The 17584-nt window shown below is 40.2% G+C and overlaps 1 protein-coding gene across 1 annotated transcript in view; it reads left to right on the forward strand.

Annotated features, from left to right (window-relative positions):
• The window catches only part of ALPK2 (alpha kinase 2), a 145099-nt gene that overhangs the window by 15719 nt on the left and 111796 nt on the right, over window positions 1–17584 (forward strand). Inside the window, 2 exon segments of the mRNA XM_035712423.2 lie at window positions 8061–8366; window positions 8721–9311. The gene's annotated coding sequence lies outside the window, so the exon portion shown is untranslated.

The following is a 17584-nucleotide window of genomic DNA, read 5'->3' on the forward strand; positions in this document are numbered from 1 at the left end:
GCAGATGCTCAATCACTGAGCCACCAGGCATCCCATAAATGGAATAACTCAATATGTAGTCCTTTGTGTTTAGCTTCTTTTACTTAGCATAATATTGAGTTCAAATATTGAGTTTCTTTTAAGTTGTAGCATCTACCAGTTGTCCTTTCTTTTTGTTGTTGAATAGTATTCTACCGTATGTATGGATGTACCATAATTTGTTTTATCCATTCCCTGGTTGACAGGGACTTGGATTGTTTCTAGTTTTTGGAATACAGGATTTTTTGGGACGTGTGTTTTCATTTCTCATAGGTAGATTCCCAGGTGTGTAATTACTGGGTTGTATGGCAAGGATATGTTTAATATTTTAAGAAATTGCCCAACTATTTTCTAAACTGGCTGTACCATTTTACATTCTCATCAGCAGTGTAAGAGGGTTCCAATTTTTTCACATCCTCACAGACACTTAGTATTGTCTATCTTCTTTTGTTACAGCCATCACACTGGGTGTGTAGTGGTATCTCATTGTGGTCTTTGTGCTTCTCTAATGACTAATGATGTTGAGCATCCTTGCATGTGCTTATTAGTCATTTGTATATTTTCTTTGCTGAAATGTCTATTCAAGTCTTTTGCCTATTTAATTGGATTACTTGTCATTCTTTTATTGAATATGTGTGTGTGTTTATTTGTATACACACACATATATATATATTCCTGGATATGAGTCCCTTATGAGATATATGATATACAAATATTTTGTCCCAATATATGGTGTGTAATGATGTATTTTGAAGTAAAAGAGTTTTTAATTTTGATGAAATTCAATTTTCTAATTTTTACTTTTATGGATCATGCTTAATGGAAAGGACAAGTGATATAACTCTGCATAACCCAAAGTCATAATCATCTCCTGTGTTTTCCTCTAGAAATTTATTATTGTTATATTTATTTACATTTAGGTCTGTGATTTTTTTTTTTTTTTTTGAGAGAGAGCGAGAATGAGAGAGTGAGCATGAGCAGGGAGGAGGGGGATTTGCAGAGGGAGAGAGAGAGAGAGAGAGAATCCCAAGCAGGCTCCACCTCCAGTGCAAAGCCTGATGTGGGGTTCAGTCACATGACCCCAACATCATGACCTGAGCTGAAATCAGGAGTCCAATGCTCATTGGACTGTGATCCATTTTGAGTTAATTTTTGAGTGTGATACGAGGTAAGTTTCAAAGTTCAGAATTTTTGCATATGGATATCTAATTGCCCTAGAACCATTTATTGAAAAGACTCTTCTTTCCTTTGTTGAATTATCTTGGTACCTTTACCAATAATCAGTTAACATAAATTTATTTCTGAATTCTTGATTCTGATAGATCTATTCAGACTATCCCTCTATATGACAGTGTGCCAGTATTGCGCTGTTTTGATTATTATGGCAAATAATCAAATTTGCCACAGGGAATGTGGCAGGGAAATCAGGGAATATAAGTCCTCCAACTTTGCTGATCTTTGTCAAAATTATTTTGGCTGTTCTAATTCCATTGCATTTCCATATAAATTTTAGGATCAGTTTATCAATTTCTACAAAAATCCTTCTGGGATTTTGCTGGGGATTCTGTTGTCTATAGATCAATTTGGGGAAAACTGAAACTTTGACAATACTGAGTCTCCCAATCCATAAATGTGGAATGTCTCTCCACTTATTTAATTTTCCTTACTTTTATTTTCAGTGTTTTATAGTTTTCTGTATACATGTCTTATTTTTATTTCTAAGTATTTTTTAGTTTAAATTCAATTTAGTTAATATATAGTGTATTATTAGTTTCAGGGATAGAATTTGGTGATTCATCAGTTGCAAATAACACCCAGTGCTCATTACATCAAGTGCCCTCCTTAATGCCCATCATCCAGTTACCCCATCCCCCCACCTTGTTTGTTTCCTCGAGTTAAGAGTTATTGATACTATTTTGAATAGAATTGTTTTCTTAATTTTATTTTTGAATTGTTGCTCATATATAGAAATATAAGTGATTTTTGTATATTGATTTACATCTTGTGACTTTGCTAACCTTGTTTATTGGTGGTAGTGGTTTGTCTGCTGAATCCTTGGGATTTACTACATACAGGATTTTGTCATCTGTGAATGAAGACAGTTTTACTTTTTCCCCAATATGTATGTTTTAATGTTTTTTCTTCATTGCCCTGCCTAGAACCTCCTGTACATTGTTGGATAGATGTAGCAAGAGTCATGTCTTAAATTTCCCCTGATATTAGGAAAGTAATAATAATGACAATAATTTTGTAACTATTTTTTAAATCTTTAAAAAAATTTGTAACTATTAAGTAAAATATTCACTGTGGGTCTTTGTTTTGTAGATGCCCTTTATTCCTAATTTCTGAGAGTTTTTTTTTTAATCATGAATAGAAGTTGTATTTTATCAAATGTATTTTCTGCCTCTGTTGAGATGATCCTGTAGTTTTGTCTTTTATATTATTAAAAATGTATTATAATGATTGGCTTTCAGGTGTTAAACTGAAATTAGTAGGATAAATTCCAGTCATGGGATATAGTCCTTTTCATATGTTGCTCATTTTACTTAGTAATATTTTGTTAAGAATTTTTGCATTTATGTTTTTGAAAGACATTGGTCTTTGGTTTTATTTTCTTGTGATGTCTTTGTCTGGTTTTGGTATCAGGGTAATACTGAGTTTCTACTGACTGCTTTTTTCCTGTGTTAGAATATACTGTCTTATTTTTTTGCATGTTTCATGGCTTTTTGTTGAAAATTTGAAAATTTAGATAATATGTGGTAAATGCTTTTTGTGTGTGTGTGTGTTAACTGAATTCTAGTCATCCCTCCACCTCCAACAAGTTGTTGCTGCTGCTTGGTTATTTGTTAGTTTAGTAACTTGTCTGTGAAATCTGTCTCCCCTAAAGTATGTGGACACAGATATTTCCATTCAGTTTTCTTTAAATTTTCCTTCTTTCTTCCTTCCTTTTTTGTGTGAGAGTGTTTGTGAGTACCCCAGTTGGGTGGGGGGAGGAGCAGAGAGATAGGGTAAGAGAATCTTAAGCAGGCTCCATGCCCTGTATGGAGCCCAATGCAGGACTCAATCTCATACCCCCACAATCATGACCTGAGCTGAAATCAAGAATCTGATGCTTAACTGACAGAGCCACCCAGGTACCCCTCTTTAAATTTTTTGAAGCTTGGCTTCCTAGGGGGTCACTCCTATGTCTGCATAGCCTCAGGTCAGCTAATGATTGGACAGAGATTGTGGTTGAATACCTTGTGCCAGTAAAACTTCCATCCTCTGACAATGTATCTGTGTGTGGGTAGGGGAACCCATTCAAGTTTCAGCCATGTTCGGTCTGCCCTGATACTTACTTTGTGCTGGGCCCTTTCATGTCTTCTCTGTGCATGCTGGGAGCATGTGGATGGAGAGCTGGGTCCTCCCTTGTCTCCACTGCACATGCCTGCAGCCTCAGCCAGGCAGGTGTTTGTCCCAACCTCAATTCCATTCTCAAACTAGTGGAGCAGTGGGCCTTCTCCACTCATCTGCTACTAAGAGTTACTTCCATTGCTAACACTGCTGGGCATAGGTGTTTTCCACTGCTCCAAATCCAGTAAGTCCCCTTGGACAGTGGCTGAGAAAATGCCAGTTCTCACAGCCTGCTCTAGCAGAACTCCATGACATCAGAGCTGGATGGGGGAACTGGAGCAAGTCCAGCCAAGGATGTCAAACACACTCATTGTTAGTACCCTAAATGGAGAGCTTTTTCCATTATAAATGCTTCTCAAATTTTTGGATGCCTTTAGTTGATATCTGGAGCACTAAAATGGCTGCTTGTCTGTATTATCTATTTTATCTATCTATCTATCTATCTATCTATCTATCTATCTATCTATCTGTATTTTTTTGTATTTTCCATCTTTATAGTTGCTTTTGAGGGAGATTTTCCAGCCTCTTTATTCAGTCACAGTTAAGTCTTACCTCCCATTTCATTCTATTTTTAATGGGGGGAAATCTAGTTTTCAAATCAAAATCCTATCTGTATCAATCTCTTAGTTGCGAAGGGTGGAAGCCACTAAGAAAGGAACTGAGAATCTTAGATATCTGGGTTAAGGAAAAAGACACAGACTGATCCAGGACACTAGCATAGATGAAGTAACATGAAAAAAGGAGAAGAGCTTGATTCAGACCCAACTTTACTCTCTGCTCTACCTGCAGCAGCATGGATAGTGGATAAGTCCATAGAAAAATGGAGGCTTTATAAGCTAAGGAAGAAACCATAGGAAAAAGATAGTTTTCTTTTTTATTGTGGTTTAAAAAATAACAAAGTTTGCCATTTCTTTCTTTCTTTTTTAAAGATCTTATTTGTTTATTTGAGAGAGAGAGAGAGAGAGAGCATTGGGAGGGTAGAGGGGCAGAGGGAGAGGGAGAAGCAGGCTCCCCACTGAGCATGGAGCTCAATGGGGGCTCGATCCCAGGACCCCAGATCATGGTTGAAGTTGGAGGGAGACTGTAGCCGTTTGAGCCACCCAGGTGCCCCCTGAATTTGCCATTTCTAAGGGTGCAGTTCAGTAGTGTTAAGTATGTTCACATTGTTGTGAAACAGATTTCCAGAACTTTTTCATCTTGCAAAACTGAGACTCAGAACTCATTAAACAATTCCTCCTTCCCTCCTGACCCTGAGCTCATTTTTGGTAAATAAAAATTCAGAACTTCTCTATGTCAGAACTTCACAAGTAAAAGGGAAAACCATAAATTGGAAGATAGAACCCATTTGCAACAAATTACACATGAAATGCTTTTATATGTTGCAAAGGAAAATACTCAAAGGTGGCCAAAAAATTTGAAGAGACAATCCATCAGAGAAACAGGGACTAATGAACTCATGAAACAATATTTAGCCTTGTTAGTAATCAAATAAATGTACATTACAATATTAATTTTGCTTCTAAGATTACCCAAACATTTTCAGGGATGTGCTAAGCACCAGGAGTTGCCCCCTCAGTGAGATGGGTGGGCTCAGACCTACTGTTAGAAATGTAATGCAATACAACCACTATTGTTTTATTTGGCCAATATGTTTCAAAACCTTAAAATGTTCATACTTTTCACCCACTAATGTCACTTTCTGAATGTATAAGCACCCAGAAAGGGAAAATAAAAGAGGTAGAAGGCAATTAGCCAAAAAATGGTGGCTATCTTGAGATTTCAAAATCAAAATATTAAAGATTTTCAGCAATGAGTATGTAATTTTCAGTAACGAGTTTATATTGCTCTTATAATCAAAAGTAAAGCCTTAAAAAGGAAAATTTTATAAAATAGTATAAACAGCATACATAAATCTTTTTTAAAGTTTAAATATCCAGGCACTGTTTAACTAATTAATTTCATTTAGTATTTGTGAAACTGAAATAAACTGTGCCAGAATTTTATCTTGGAAGTCAAAGTCTGGATGTTTTTTTGCGGACTGACTTTCATATTTAGTTAAATTGAATTTTAACCTAGTTTTGACACTTGCGGTTTTAGGAAGCTGAAATATGGCACTTTGGGTACACGATGGATTTAGTACTTCTGTAAGGTGTTCTGTGAACCTAACTCCCATTTATTATTTTGACCCTTTGGGGGAAAATGAAATCTAACTTCCAAGCAACATTCATATGGTTGGAAAAGCCCTTCTTGAATATAAGAATTCTGAGAAAACTGCATTTTAAAAATTATTTTGCAAATTTTTTAAATAAAGATCTTTTAAGTCACCTGTATATCCAACAGGGGGTTTGAACTCATAGCCTCAAGGTCAAGAGTCACATGCTCCACTAACTAGCCAGCCAGGAGCCCCTTTTTTCAAGAATTTTTTAAACCTCATATTCTCATGAAAAATTTTATGTTACCTGGTATGAAAAACATCACGAGAGAACACAGTCCTGTATTTACATTGATATTTCTGTTGCCACTGCACTTAAAGAGTTCAAAATGCCTATTGGTTGACCTACCTGATTGGCAGTATGGGGAAGTGAATGAAGGTTGCAAAAGTTGGATTTGGGTCATGTCCACCGGCAAGATAGCACACCCAGTGCATAAACTATGAGAACCCCTATATCCTAGGTATATGGACTATTGAGAGAGGGAATCCGAGCTGATGCTCTCAGTAGTGGGGGGCTCTCCCTAAATGCAGACTGTGCCCTGAAGGTGGAGAGGCTGCCTCAGCTCCGGCTTGACCCAAGGACCCTGGCAGAAAATCTGATCTGACCTGACATGTGATTGGTACCAAGTCTCAGCCAAGAATGTGCTCTGCTGGAAAGGGCATTCATCACTCCTACCATTAGGAGTGCAGTTAGACATGAACATTTGAGGGCCTTCTGTGCCAGCAGGGATAAAATGAACAGATAAACTCCTCACGTACCAATTCAAACCCAATTTATGGGAGTGAAGAGCAGCTTGAGAACCTAATGAATTGGCTTTAAATATTCAGATTAGTTGGGAACTGACTCGATCTGGTCCCATCGAGCCTAGAGTGGCCAAGGAATTGTGAGGCACCCACTCATTTGAGAAACGAAGAGAATAACAAAGCCCCAAAGGTCTTTGAGAGAAGCAATTAAAGGACATCCAATAAAAAAAAAAAAAAAAAAAAAAAACACATGTCCAGGGCACCTGGGTGGCTCAGTGGTTGGGCGTCTGCCTTTGGCTCAGGGAATGATCCCTGGGTCCTGGGATTGAGTCTCACATCAGGCTCCCTGCATGGAGCCTGCTTCTCTGCCTATGTCTCTGCCTCTCTCTCTGGCTCTCATGAATAAATAAAATCTAAAAAAATAAATAAATAAAAAAAAAATAAAAAAATATTTCCAACTCTGCTCTCTGGATGGATAAAGGGAGGTTCTTGTTTCTCCTTCTCTAGCTTCAGAAAAAAGAGATAACTTATGCATACTTTCTTATGTGCTATATTACTTTACCTGGAATGATACTAAACATTTTTAGGTCTTCATTTTTAATCACAAACTCATGTATTTTTAAATGCTATTGAAAAGGCACAAATGTATGCCCTCCTTTTTCTCTTCAATACCTTAAACCACAGAAAATTCAGAACAGTGTCCTGGCCTCATTGAATTTAATCCCAAGGTCTGTTTCTGACTGTCATCTATTCTTGCTCCCCAAACCTAAGATTAAAACAGAAGCTCTGGGCAGCCCTGGAGGCTCAGCGGTTTTGTGCCACCTTCAGCCCAGGGCGTGATCCTGGAGACCCAGGATGGAGTCCCACGCCAGTCTCTCTGTGTGGAGCCTGTTTCTCCCTCTGCCTGTGTCTCTGCCTCTCTCTCTCTCTCTGTGTCTCTCATGAATAAATAAATAAAATCTTTAAAAAATAAATAAATAAAACAGAAACTCTATGGCTGCAGGTTAAGGAGATGAACAATAAAATATATAAACAATATATACAGTATATTGTATATATCGTATATATATACACTGAGCCAATATATACAATAAAATTTATAATCCAATATAAATTATATGTATATTTTAATCCTCTGCTCCTTACATTTATTTTACTAGAAGATGAATGCTAGACTGGGAGGGGGTCCATCTTTCAGATGGTTTGTCAGGAACAAAAGCAAGTTTCATAATGAGTGACAACTTTTCCATTTAAGAACTCCCAGGCAACAATTCTTTCATGACCATATATGTCTGTCTACTGCATTGGGATGTTGGTTCCCTTTGTCTTTATCCTATCCTGTTGCTGTGTGATAACTTTCATTTATTTTTTATCATCACACCTTCCTCTTATCTGCTCTCTTAATGTTCTCTGCTTTTATTTGGAAAGAGCCTCTATGAAGAGGATCCGTCTTTAAATAAAACCAGCTGATACCCACAGTCATCAAGGGGTGGTAATTTTTTGCATCCGGCTGCGTTTCATAGGTGTGTTCCCAATGGGACAGTCATTATTTTAGAGTCTCTCGGCTTTCAATGCCTTTCTTCTCATATGAAGAGGAAACTGAGAAACAGATCACATCAACCATATACATCTTGATATTTAATGACTTTAGGTGATGACTTTTTCATCTTGTGAAAAATTTCATTCCATCCAGGTATGGTGATGCACACACTGCTCTATGCAAGCACAGTCTGCTTTTGAGGATTGTACTGCCCAGCACAGAGTGAGTGTATCCAGTTATGTCCCCTTCAAAGTCACTCACTCAGAGCTGCTAATTTTAGCCACCTCTGTGAGTGTCCTAAGAAGTTTCTCTCCAAGCTGTCAGTTTCCAGGTATGGCACATACTTTTCCGGAGAGACAAAGTAGTTCCAGAGAAAATACTCCTGGATTTTGTTTATCTTCTGTCTTGGATTTGGACACAGTTCAATAAAAGAAATGCCCACATTACAAATTCTACTTGGTATGTAACAAGAGCAATTCTTGACAATTTGACAGATTTGTGGCGTTTTTTTTTTTCCTATGGTTTTCTTGTGTTCTTCCTCTCTTCTCTTCTTACTACTGTAGTCAGAAATAGGAAGAGAGAGAATGTGTGTGTGAGTGTGTGTGTGTGTGTGAGAGAGAGAGAGAGAGACAGGGTGGGAGGGGAGGGTGTGGGGAGGACCGCTAGGGGTGGAGGGAGGAGGGTGGATCCTGCTTGCTGTGGCTTCTGCGTTTCTCAGAGAACTTCAGAGAACAACTGTAATACCAGTTCTAAACGAACAGCATAATGCCTCTTTTTTTCACCTCCCCTTCACCCCCACCACCCCCTGCACAGGTTTCCTATGCCTGGTATTCTTGGTCTGAGAACTGCCGGTGTCACTCCGGCCCCAGAGACTTTATCAGACAGCAAGATTCTGCTTTTCTAGGAGGCAAGCCACTAAAGCTGAGGGCCTGCACAATCTTGCAGAGCAGTGTTCGGTGTCCCAGGCCTCGGGGACAGCTCGTCTGTGTTTCGTCAGCTCGCTGGAGCTGCATTTCACCAGGTCCCTTTGCCAGGGCCTCCCCGGCGGCGTCAACAAGTGTCACACCTACTGCAGAAACAGCCCTCAAGTTTCATCACAGTGATGCTAAAAAATATTCTCCAGCTTCAGCAATGACCTAGTTTATTCAAGGGCAGGGAAAAAATGTCTTCTTCCAGAACGTCCCTGGGCACAGAATTTTCCCTCTTAGGAGGATAGGAGCTTTTCTGGAAACAGACCCAACTGTGCTTTGACTTGAACGTGGATAAGACCCTGAACCCTGTAACTCTTCTGAATGCCCAGTCCCAGGAGCAGGGACACCCAATCAATACCTCCCAACACAGCCCGGGGAGCCCACAGCCGAGCCAGCCCTCTTATCACGTCTCTTGGACGAAAAATACTGAAAAGTAAGTATCCAGACTTTGGTTTTTACATAAGGAATGGCTGTGCTTTAAATATGTAGTTGTTTGCATTTTTGCAATAAGGAACAGAGCAGATGGTTTCCTGATGATACAGAACAGGACGGAACAAGTAGGGGCCATCTGGCACATTTGACTCTATAGGCTTTAAAGTAGCCAAATTACCATTTGTAGTTTAGGTCCGTTCAGACCCTCTTGGGAAATGATTATTTTTCATGTCTGTTTATTTGGGCCCAGCAGTAATTAAAATAGACACTTTCTATCTCAGCAATTAAAACACACACACAGGATGACTCGAAGGAGTGATCTGCAAAGGTTTTGCAAAGTAACATGAAAAAGACTCGAAGGAGTGATCTGCAAAGGTTTTGCAAAGTAACATGAAAAATTGGAGTGATCATCCTGGTAACTCAGCCCCAGATCCTTCTGTCTGAAATATTTGAGTATTTTAGTCAAAAGTTATTGCTTAGATTATATGAATGATTGAAAATCCCCACTTTCTGGATGGACACAGCAGTATCTTGTCTGACACCCAGAATGCAAATTGCTGAAAAGCTATCAGGCATTTCAAAATGGCTGATGGAGACATTCATCAAGTCATTAAATAGATTTGCTTTCCTCTCCTTTCCCCCTCCCTTTTTAAAAAAAACTGAGGTAAGAACGCTTGACATCTAACCTCTCGAATTTTAAAGTGTATAATGCAGTTTCGTTAACCATAGGCAGGATGTTGTACTCAAGTTGTTAAATAGATTCTTTAAAAATTTAAGGCAAGAAGTCAATCAAAAAAAATCCATCGATAAAATGGCCCCACTGTCACATTGCATTTTGATGAACACATTCAAACTTTAAAACCACCGATTAAGGGTGTCAGTTACAGACATCTGGCAATCATTTAAAAATAGATAAAAGCAAGAACAGCATTTAGAGCTGCTTCTGCTCTAATATTTCCCTTCCCCAGTCTTTTCCTTAAGTATAGTTATCCTTAATTTTGGAAGCTTAAGTGACCAGGAAAGGTAAGAGATTTTTTTTTTTTTTTTTTTTTTAACAGCATGCCAGCCAGCTAAGGGTAAATTGAAAGAACTTCTTTGCTGTGAGACTTATGTACCAAAATCCAGGATGTTGTTCTGAATCAACAAATTGACAAATCCTGTATCAACAGGCACTGATGGTCCATTAGCACATTCAGATCTTGGAAATCAGGATTTAAAACAAATTGAAACAGATTTGCTGCCAAATGTCATCGTCCTTTTCGAGTTTTTGCAAAACACTCACTTTCTGGGGAAGGCTTTTAGGTCATGTGGATTCTTGTGTCTGTCACAGGCAAAAATCTCCCCTGTCCCAATCTAATTTGTTTTTAAGCGCCCCATGCACACCTACATGTAGATATCAGCCTAAGCAAGGAGGAAGCGGTGGACATTCTAATGTGGGTAGAAGGTAGTGGGGGGCCGGGGATGCTGAGGAGTAAAGCACAGGCTCTGGAGTCAGATTTCCAGTCAAATTCTGAGTCTAGCACAGTTTTTCAGCCTGTTTGAACTCCAATGTTCTCATCTGTGAAATGAAGATAGCAACATCCACTCTGACTGGAGTGATGGGGACATGAATAAATATACCTAAAGTATATGTAACATCCTAGCTTCTCCCCAAAGGCCAGTTCTTCTCCTTGGTTAATTTAAAAACTTCTCTCTCTCTTTTTTGCTAAAACTTCTAAATGCTTTTACAATAGAAACTATTAAAGTGGTGGAAGTTAACACATTTTTGACATCAATACAATGATTAAACCAAAATAACGTAGAAAATTAGATTTTTTGGGTGCCTGAGTGGCTCAGTTGGTTAAGCATCTGCCTTCAGGTCAGGCCATAATCTCAGGGTCCTGGGATTGAGTCCCACCTCCAGCTCCCTGCTCAGCAGAGAGCCTGCTTCTCCCTTAAACCTCCCCACACTCATGTGCTCTCTCTCTCTCTCTCTCACGCATAAATAAAAATCTTAAAAAAAAAAAGAAAATTAGATTTTTTGAGGAAACTTCTGTACTTAAAAATAAAGTGTTTGAGAGCAAAACAAACAAAAAAAGATTATATTTTAGAATGTGCCTGCAATAAATGAGAAAAACTATTTTTTGTTTGAAGATGGTTGATGGTATATTTATTACCTGTACAGGTAGGGATTTATCAACATCATAGGATACTTTTTAATATATATCAGTGCCATATTTAAATATGAGTTCTCATAATCCATAAGAATGGAAAGTAAAGGTATAAATCTATACATATGAAGTGATATCTCTGTGATTATTATGAAAATTAAGGCACAGGTCCAGTCTTTCCTCAAACTTTCTAGGGGCACCTTTTTGCTTGGACAGAGGCCTAGTGGAGTGAGGACATGTGAGAACACTCTGAAATGGGCTAGCCATGGGGGGCTCAGCGGAGACAGCAGCTAGATGGACATTTCAAGAGCCATGGCTGGAATTTCGAGGTCAGTGATGAAAGCGCATTATGAACAGGGTGCTTCCTCGTTCTGGAGTGAGGATAAGTCAGGCATAGAGGGATGGAGCAGACAAGAGTCATGAGTAGGCCTCATGGGACAGGTCCAAAGAATGCTAGCCACATCTTTATTATTGCACTGTCTTGACTGAGCTACGGCACAGCTTCTGCCCAGGCACATCAGAGTAGCTTGATAAATCCTTTGCTTGAGCTACTGACAGGTTCACAAGGAAACTTGTTGTTCTTTTCTGCCAAAAAGGAAATCTAGACATTCAGAAATGTAAAGGAACTTGGGAGACAGTAAGCATGTCATCTTAGGGTTGGTAAAAATGAAAGAATAAATGCCCAACTTGCAAAAGAGGAAAAAGACCCACAACTCACCTCTATCTTCACTTGGTCTTCACTCCTGCTCTTGGATAACCAGGCTCATTTGCTCCTCAGTCAGTAGTTGGAGATTTTTCTTCTAGTCCAGTGGTTCTCAAACTTTAAAGCGCAACAGAATCAGAAAGCTTGTTAAAATACAGGCTCCTGGGTCCCACCCCTAGAGTTTCTGCCTCTGAAGGTCCGGAGAATTTGCATTTCGGACAAGTCCTCAGGTGATGCGGATGGATGGCGTGGTCCAGGGACCACACCTGAGGGTCACTGCTTTAGCTGTTTCTTGGGCCTGTAATTTCTGGGGAAACCCTATTTGCGTTGATCCTTTCAATCACTAAACTTGCCTACTTTTCAAAAGATGTGTGGCAGGCCCAGTCACAATATGCTAGAACTGGGGAGAACACAAAAGATAAACCCAGGAGTCGTCTTGCAGGCAAACCTCTCACAGTGGAGTATGTCTGTGGGGGACACTGAGTGTAGGCAGGGCGCACGGAAGTGAGTGGTCCACCATTTGGGGAGGAGGCTCTTTTTTCCTCCCACCCTAAGGCTCTCAGAGGAGGCTTCAAGGACAATTTAGCCCTTTAGCTGGGGTTTGAAAACTAGTGGGACTTGAATGGAAGAACCAGATGGAAGATGGTCTTTCTGTGTAAAGGATACAACACTGAGCAAAACGAAACACGAAGGGCAGCTTGGAGAAGGCGTGTCCCACACAGAGTTGTGGAGTGGAGGGCCAGGGGTGGGAATTTCAGGCGCCCTGGGCCAGGGAGGACCAATCTGGACCAATCAGGGCCCAGGAAGCAGGAAGGCTGAGGTCGCACCCATCCTTGAGGTCCAGGTGGAGTGATGATGGGAGAGGAATGTGGGGAATGCAGTTAGGACGACTGGGAAACTTGGCCAGTCAAGGAGGTCTGGGATTTTTTTTTTTTTTTGAAGATTTTATTTATTTATTCACGAGAGACACACACACACACACACACACACACACACACACGACAGAGAGACAGAGACACAGGCAGAGGGAGAAGCAGGCTCCATGCAGGGAGCCCGATGTAGGACTCGATCCTGGGACCCCAGGATCACGCCCTGAGCTGAAGGCAGGCACTAAACCACTGAGCCACCCAGGGATCCCCGGGCCTGCTTTAAACTGCAGCCCAAACAAGTTTAAAAAAAATCTCCTGTAGAAGGGTCCTGTGTGTGACTGCAGTGAACGCATGGTACAGTGCTACTCCCCTGCTTTCCTTGGGGGTGGTGCTCCTTATCTCTTAGGCACACTTTACTAAAAACAGCTTGATAATGAATGATAAAAATAATTCTTCAGAAAACAAGGCAAGTGGAGGCAAAACCACAACATTTTCTCCCAAGGCCCCCTGACTGGCTGGGAGAAGGATGGCGGATGAAGGTGGCCGAGGTGACACTGGCACTCTCCGTAGCAGCCCCAGCTCCCATCCCAGGCCGGGAGGGGACAGAAGGGAGGAGAACTTTCCCCAGGTGCTCCCCTGTCTACAGATGCCTGACATTGCACACATTTTGGTCCAATTTAAAATAGACATTATAAATAAATAAATAAATAAATAAATAAATAAATAAATAAATAAATAAATAAAATAAAATAAAATAAAATAAAATAAAATAAAAATAGACATTCTCTCCAAAGAGCGACCCAGGGAGCCTAGGAGAAAGCAGAGGACAAGAGGAAGAGGAACGAGAGAGAGGATTTCTTCACAACACAGTGAGGACTGTGATGACACATGCCTCCATGGGACACAGCCTTCGGCCCCCCATGTTCAACCTCCAACCAAAGTGATGTTAGCCAGTTAGTCCATGGCAGTTGGTCTCATTAACAGTACAGTCCTGCTCTGTATGTTGATAGCATCGTGATCTTTTCTTTCTACCCTGTCTTTGCCCGGAGAGAAGACAGGGATAAGCCCAGTAGAGGAATATGTCCTCTCAACATAGTAAGTTGAAAATTAGAATCAAGAATTATGGACTCTGCCATTCATAAGCTGTAGGACCTTGGAAAAGTCACTTAAGCTGCCAGTTTCAGGGGCATTTTTCTTTTTTCTATTCTTTTTAAAAAGATTTTATTTATTTACTCATGAGACACACACACACACACACGCACAGAGAGAGAGAGAGGCAGAGACACAGGCAGAGGGAGAAGCAGGCTCCATGCAGGGAGCCCGATGTGGGACTCGATCCCAGGACCCCAGGATCATGACCTGAGCTGAAGGCAGATGCTCAACCACTGAGCCACCCCGACGTCCCAATCACTGTTTTTAACAGGCTTCCCACTCCCCTTCCTTAGATACTTGGGCCTCCATCCAGAGACAACCATGGTACCAGTGTCTTGAGAGGTTTTAGAATCATTGTGTGTATGGATAAGCGTATCAGAATATTCTTCTTGTTTTGCCTATACAAGTGATAGCTGCTCTCCACTCTTCTATATTTTATTTCGCTGAACAATATATCTTGGAGATTATTTCATATCAATACATACAGAAATTCCTTATTCATTTTTAATGCCCATTGCTGTTAAAAATAGAAAATCCATTCAACAGATAAACTGTAACCATATTCCTACCTGTGGAGATTTTGGTTGCTTCCAGTCTTTTGCTATCACAGGTAAGACTGCAATGACTGCAATATGTGCTTATGACATGTTTGTCTCCTTGCTTCTATTTCGGAAATTAGCTTTATTGGGGCACCTGGGTGGCTCAGTGGTTGAACATCTGCCTTTGGCTCAGGTTGTGATCCTGGGGTCCTGGGATCAAGTCCCGCATCGGGCTCCCCTCAGGGAGCCTGCTTCTCCCTCTGCCCGTCTCTCTGCTTCTCTCTCTGTGTGTCTCTCATGAATAAGTAAATAAAATCTTTAAAAAATTAACTTTATTGAGACATATATTGCATTTTGTATAATTCACCTTTTCCTTTTTTCTCACCCATCCCGCAATTATAATTCACCTCTTCTAAGTCTTCAATTCAATGATGTTTGAAGTAAATTTATCAAGTCGTACAACCATCATCATAGATCAGTTTTAGAACATTTTCATCACCCCAAAAAGATCCCTCATGGACACTTATTATTATTATTATTACTATTTTTTTAAAGTAGGCTCCACACCCAGCATTGAGCTCAACACAGGGTCCCATCTTATGACCCCAAGATCAAGACCTGAGTTGAGATCAAGAGTTGGGTGCTTAACTGACAGAGTCACTCAGGTGCCCCCATGCACATTTATTATTAATCAGTGTTCTCCCGCTGCCTCCATCTCCAGCAACTACTAATCTACTTTTGGTCTTTATAACTTCTTTTGGATATCTCATATAAACAGAATCTTACGGTATGTGGTCTCTTGTGTCTGGCTTCTTTCACTGGAATTTTTTTGGAGTTCATCCATATTGTACTGTGTATCCACGTTTTTTCCTTTTTATTTCTCCATAGTATTCTATGGTGTGGCTATACCCTATTTGTCTATCTGTTCACTAGGTTTTTCCAGTGGGCATTTAGATTGTTTCCAATGGAAATTTAGGTTATTTCCAATTTTAGGTTATTATGAATAATCCTGTTAATATTTGTGCGCAAGTCTTTGTGTGAATATTTGTTTTCATTTCTCGTGGTGAGATACTTTTGGTAAATTCATGCTTATCTTTTTTTGGAAACTGCCAAACTGTCTTCCAAAGTGTCTGTACTGTTTTATATTCCCATCAGCCATGCTTGAGGATTTTTCTCCATATCCTTGCCCACACTTGGTTGCCTATCATGTTGTAACCACTCCAGTAATTGTGAAATGCTATCTCATTCATTATATTAATTTGAATTTCCATAATGACTAATGATAGTGAGCATCTTTTCATGGGCTTATTTTCTTGCCTCTGTTTCTCACATACAACCCAAAAGTCACACCCAAGAAAGAAAATAATGCTTGAGCTCCAACAAACCTGGACGCAATATCAACACTGTCCCTTGCAGGCAGTGAGGAATTAAGTTTGTTATGTCAACGCTTTTAAAGTTACCTTAAAGTGTCAAGTCATTATGTATGAAATGGGAAAGAACACCTGCCTTGGTAGTTTTGCTGTGGAGATTCAAAGTGATGATGTCTACGAAGTGTCCAGCCTAGGGGCTGACACATAGAACTTACCAAAAACATGTTAATTGTTTCTCTCTCCCCACCTGGTTTGCCTCCTCCTCACCCACTTCCCCAAATTCCCAGATCCCAAATTCCCAGACCCCATCTTTGGGGAGCGTACGCTTCCCTAACTAACATGGGATAGTAGATGTGACATCCAAATCTGTAGTAACTCAGATACCAATTGCCATTTGGATTAGGTTGAGTAATCAGAACTAATCCCTCCTGTCCCCAGTGAGAAAGCACGGTGACAGCTGGCTTTCCTGCCAGCTCCAGAGGCGCTGGTTAGCTATTATCTGCATGTGGGATGAGAGTATTTCCCTGACCCTGTCAGTTGACAGCAGCTTTCCTGCTGACAGCAGCCAAGCCACCGAGTGATTGGGGCAGATTGGCCAAAATAAAACTTGGCATCCATCGAGGGCTCTAATGATTCAAAGAATTCTATAACCTCCTATCTCTTTTCTAATTTGAGAGGAAGATGTTTTGGTGATTTTACTGATATTAAACCCAAAGCTCCTGGGCAGCCTGGGTGGCTCAGCGGTTTAGCGCCGCCTTCAGCCCAGGGCCTGATCCTGGAGACCCAGGATCAAGTCCCACGTCAGGGTCCCTACGTGGAGCCTGCTTCTCCCTCTGCCTGTGTCTCTGCCTCTCTCTCTCCCTGTGTCTCTCATGAGTAAATAAATGAAATCTTTTAAAAAAAACAAAACAAAAAAACCCAAAGCTCCTGATAGCTAACACTTACAGAGTTCTTACTCTACCATTTAGAAGAGCTTTATACATACTCACTTAGTTTTCCTAACAACGAAATGAAGTAGATACTGCTATTATCATAGTTTTACAGATGAAGAACCTTTGACAGAGCAAAGGTGAGCTAGTAAGTGGCAGAGCTAAGACTTGAACTCAGGAATCGGGCCCTTCATCACCATATCCTTCTGCTATTCTGTTAAGGGCCCTGCCCATTTGGAGTATCTATCAAAATAGAATATGTGAATGCTCTTTTATCCAGCAATTTCATTTCTTGATATTTAGTCTGGAGAACCACTTATGTGCCCAAGGAAGCATGTAGCAGGATGTAGTTTTATTGGAGACACACTTGTAAGTGTAAAAAACTCCAGCCTAGCTCAATGTTATCAACACAAGAACACACAGATTAAGCCTGGTATTGCCATGCTAGGCAATATTGATATCATTGAGCAGCATTTAAAAAATGATGTAGCCTTTAATGGATTGGATTGGCAATCCATAACAAGCCAACGGTTATTACTATGTAAGATAAGCCAACTGCCTG

This window comes from Canis lupus, chromosome 1 (genome assembly GCF_003254725.2).
Source record: "Canis lupus dingo isolate Sandy chromosome 1, ASM325472v2, whole genome shotgun sequence".
In the NCBI taxonomy this organism is placed as follows: domain Eukaryota; kingdom Metazoa; phylum Chordata; class Mammalia; order Carnivora; family Canidae; genus Canis; species Canis lupus.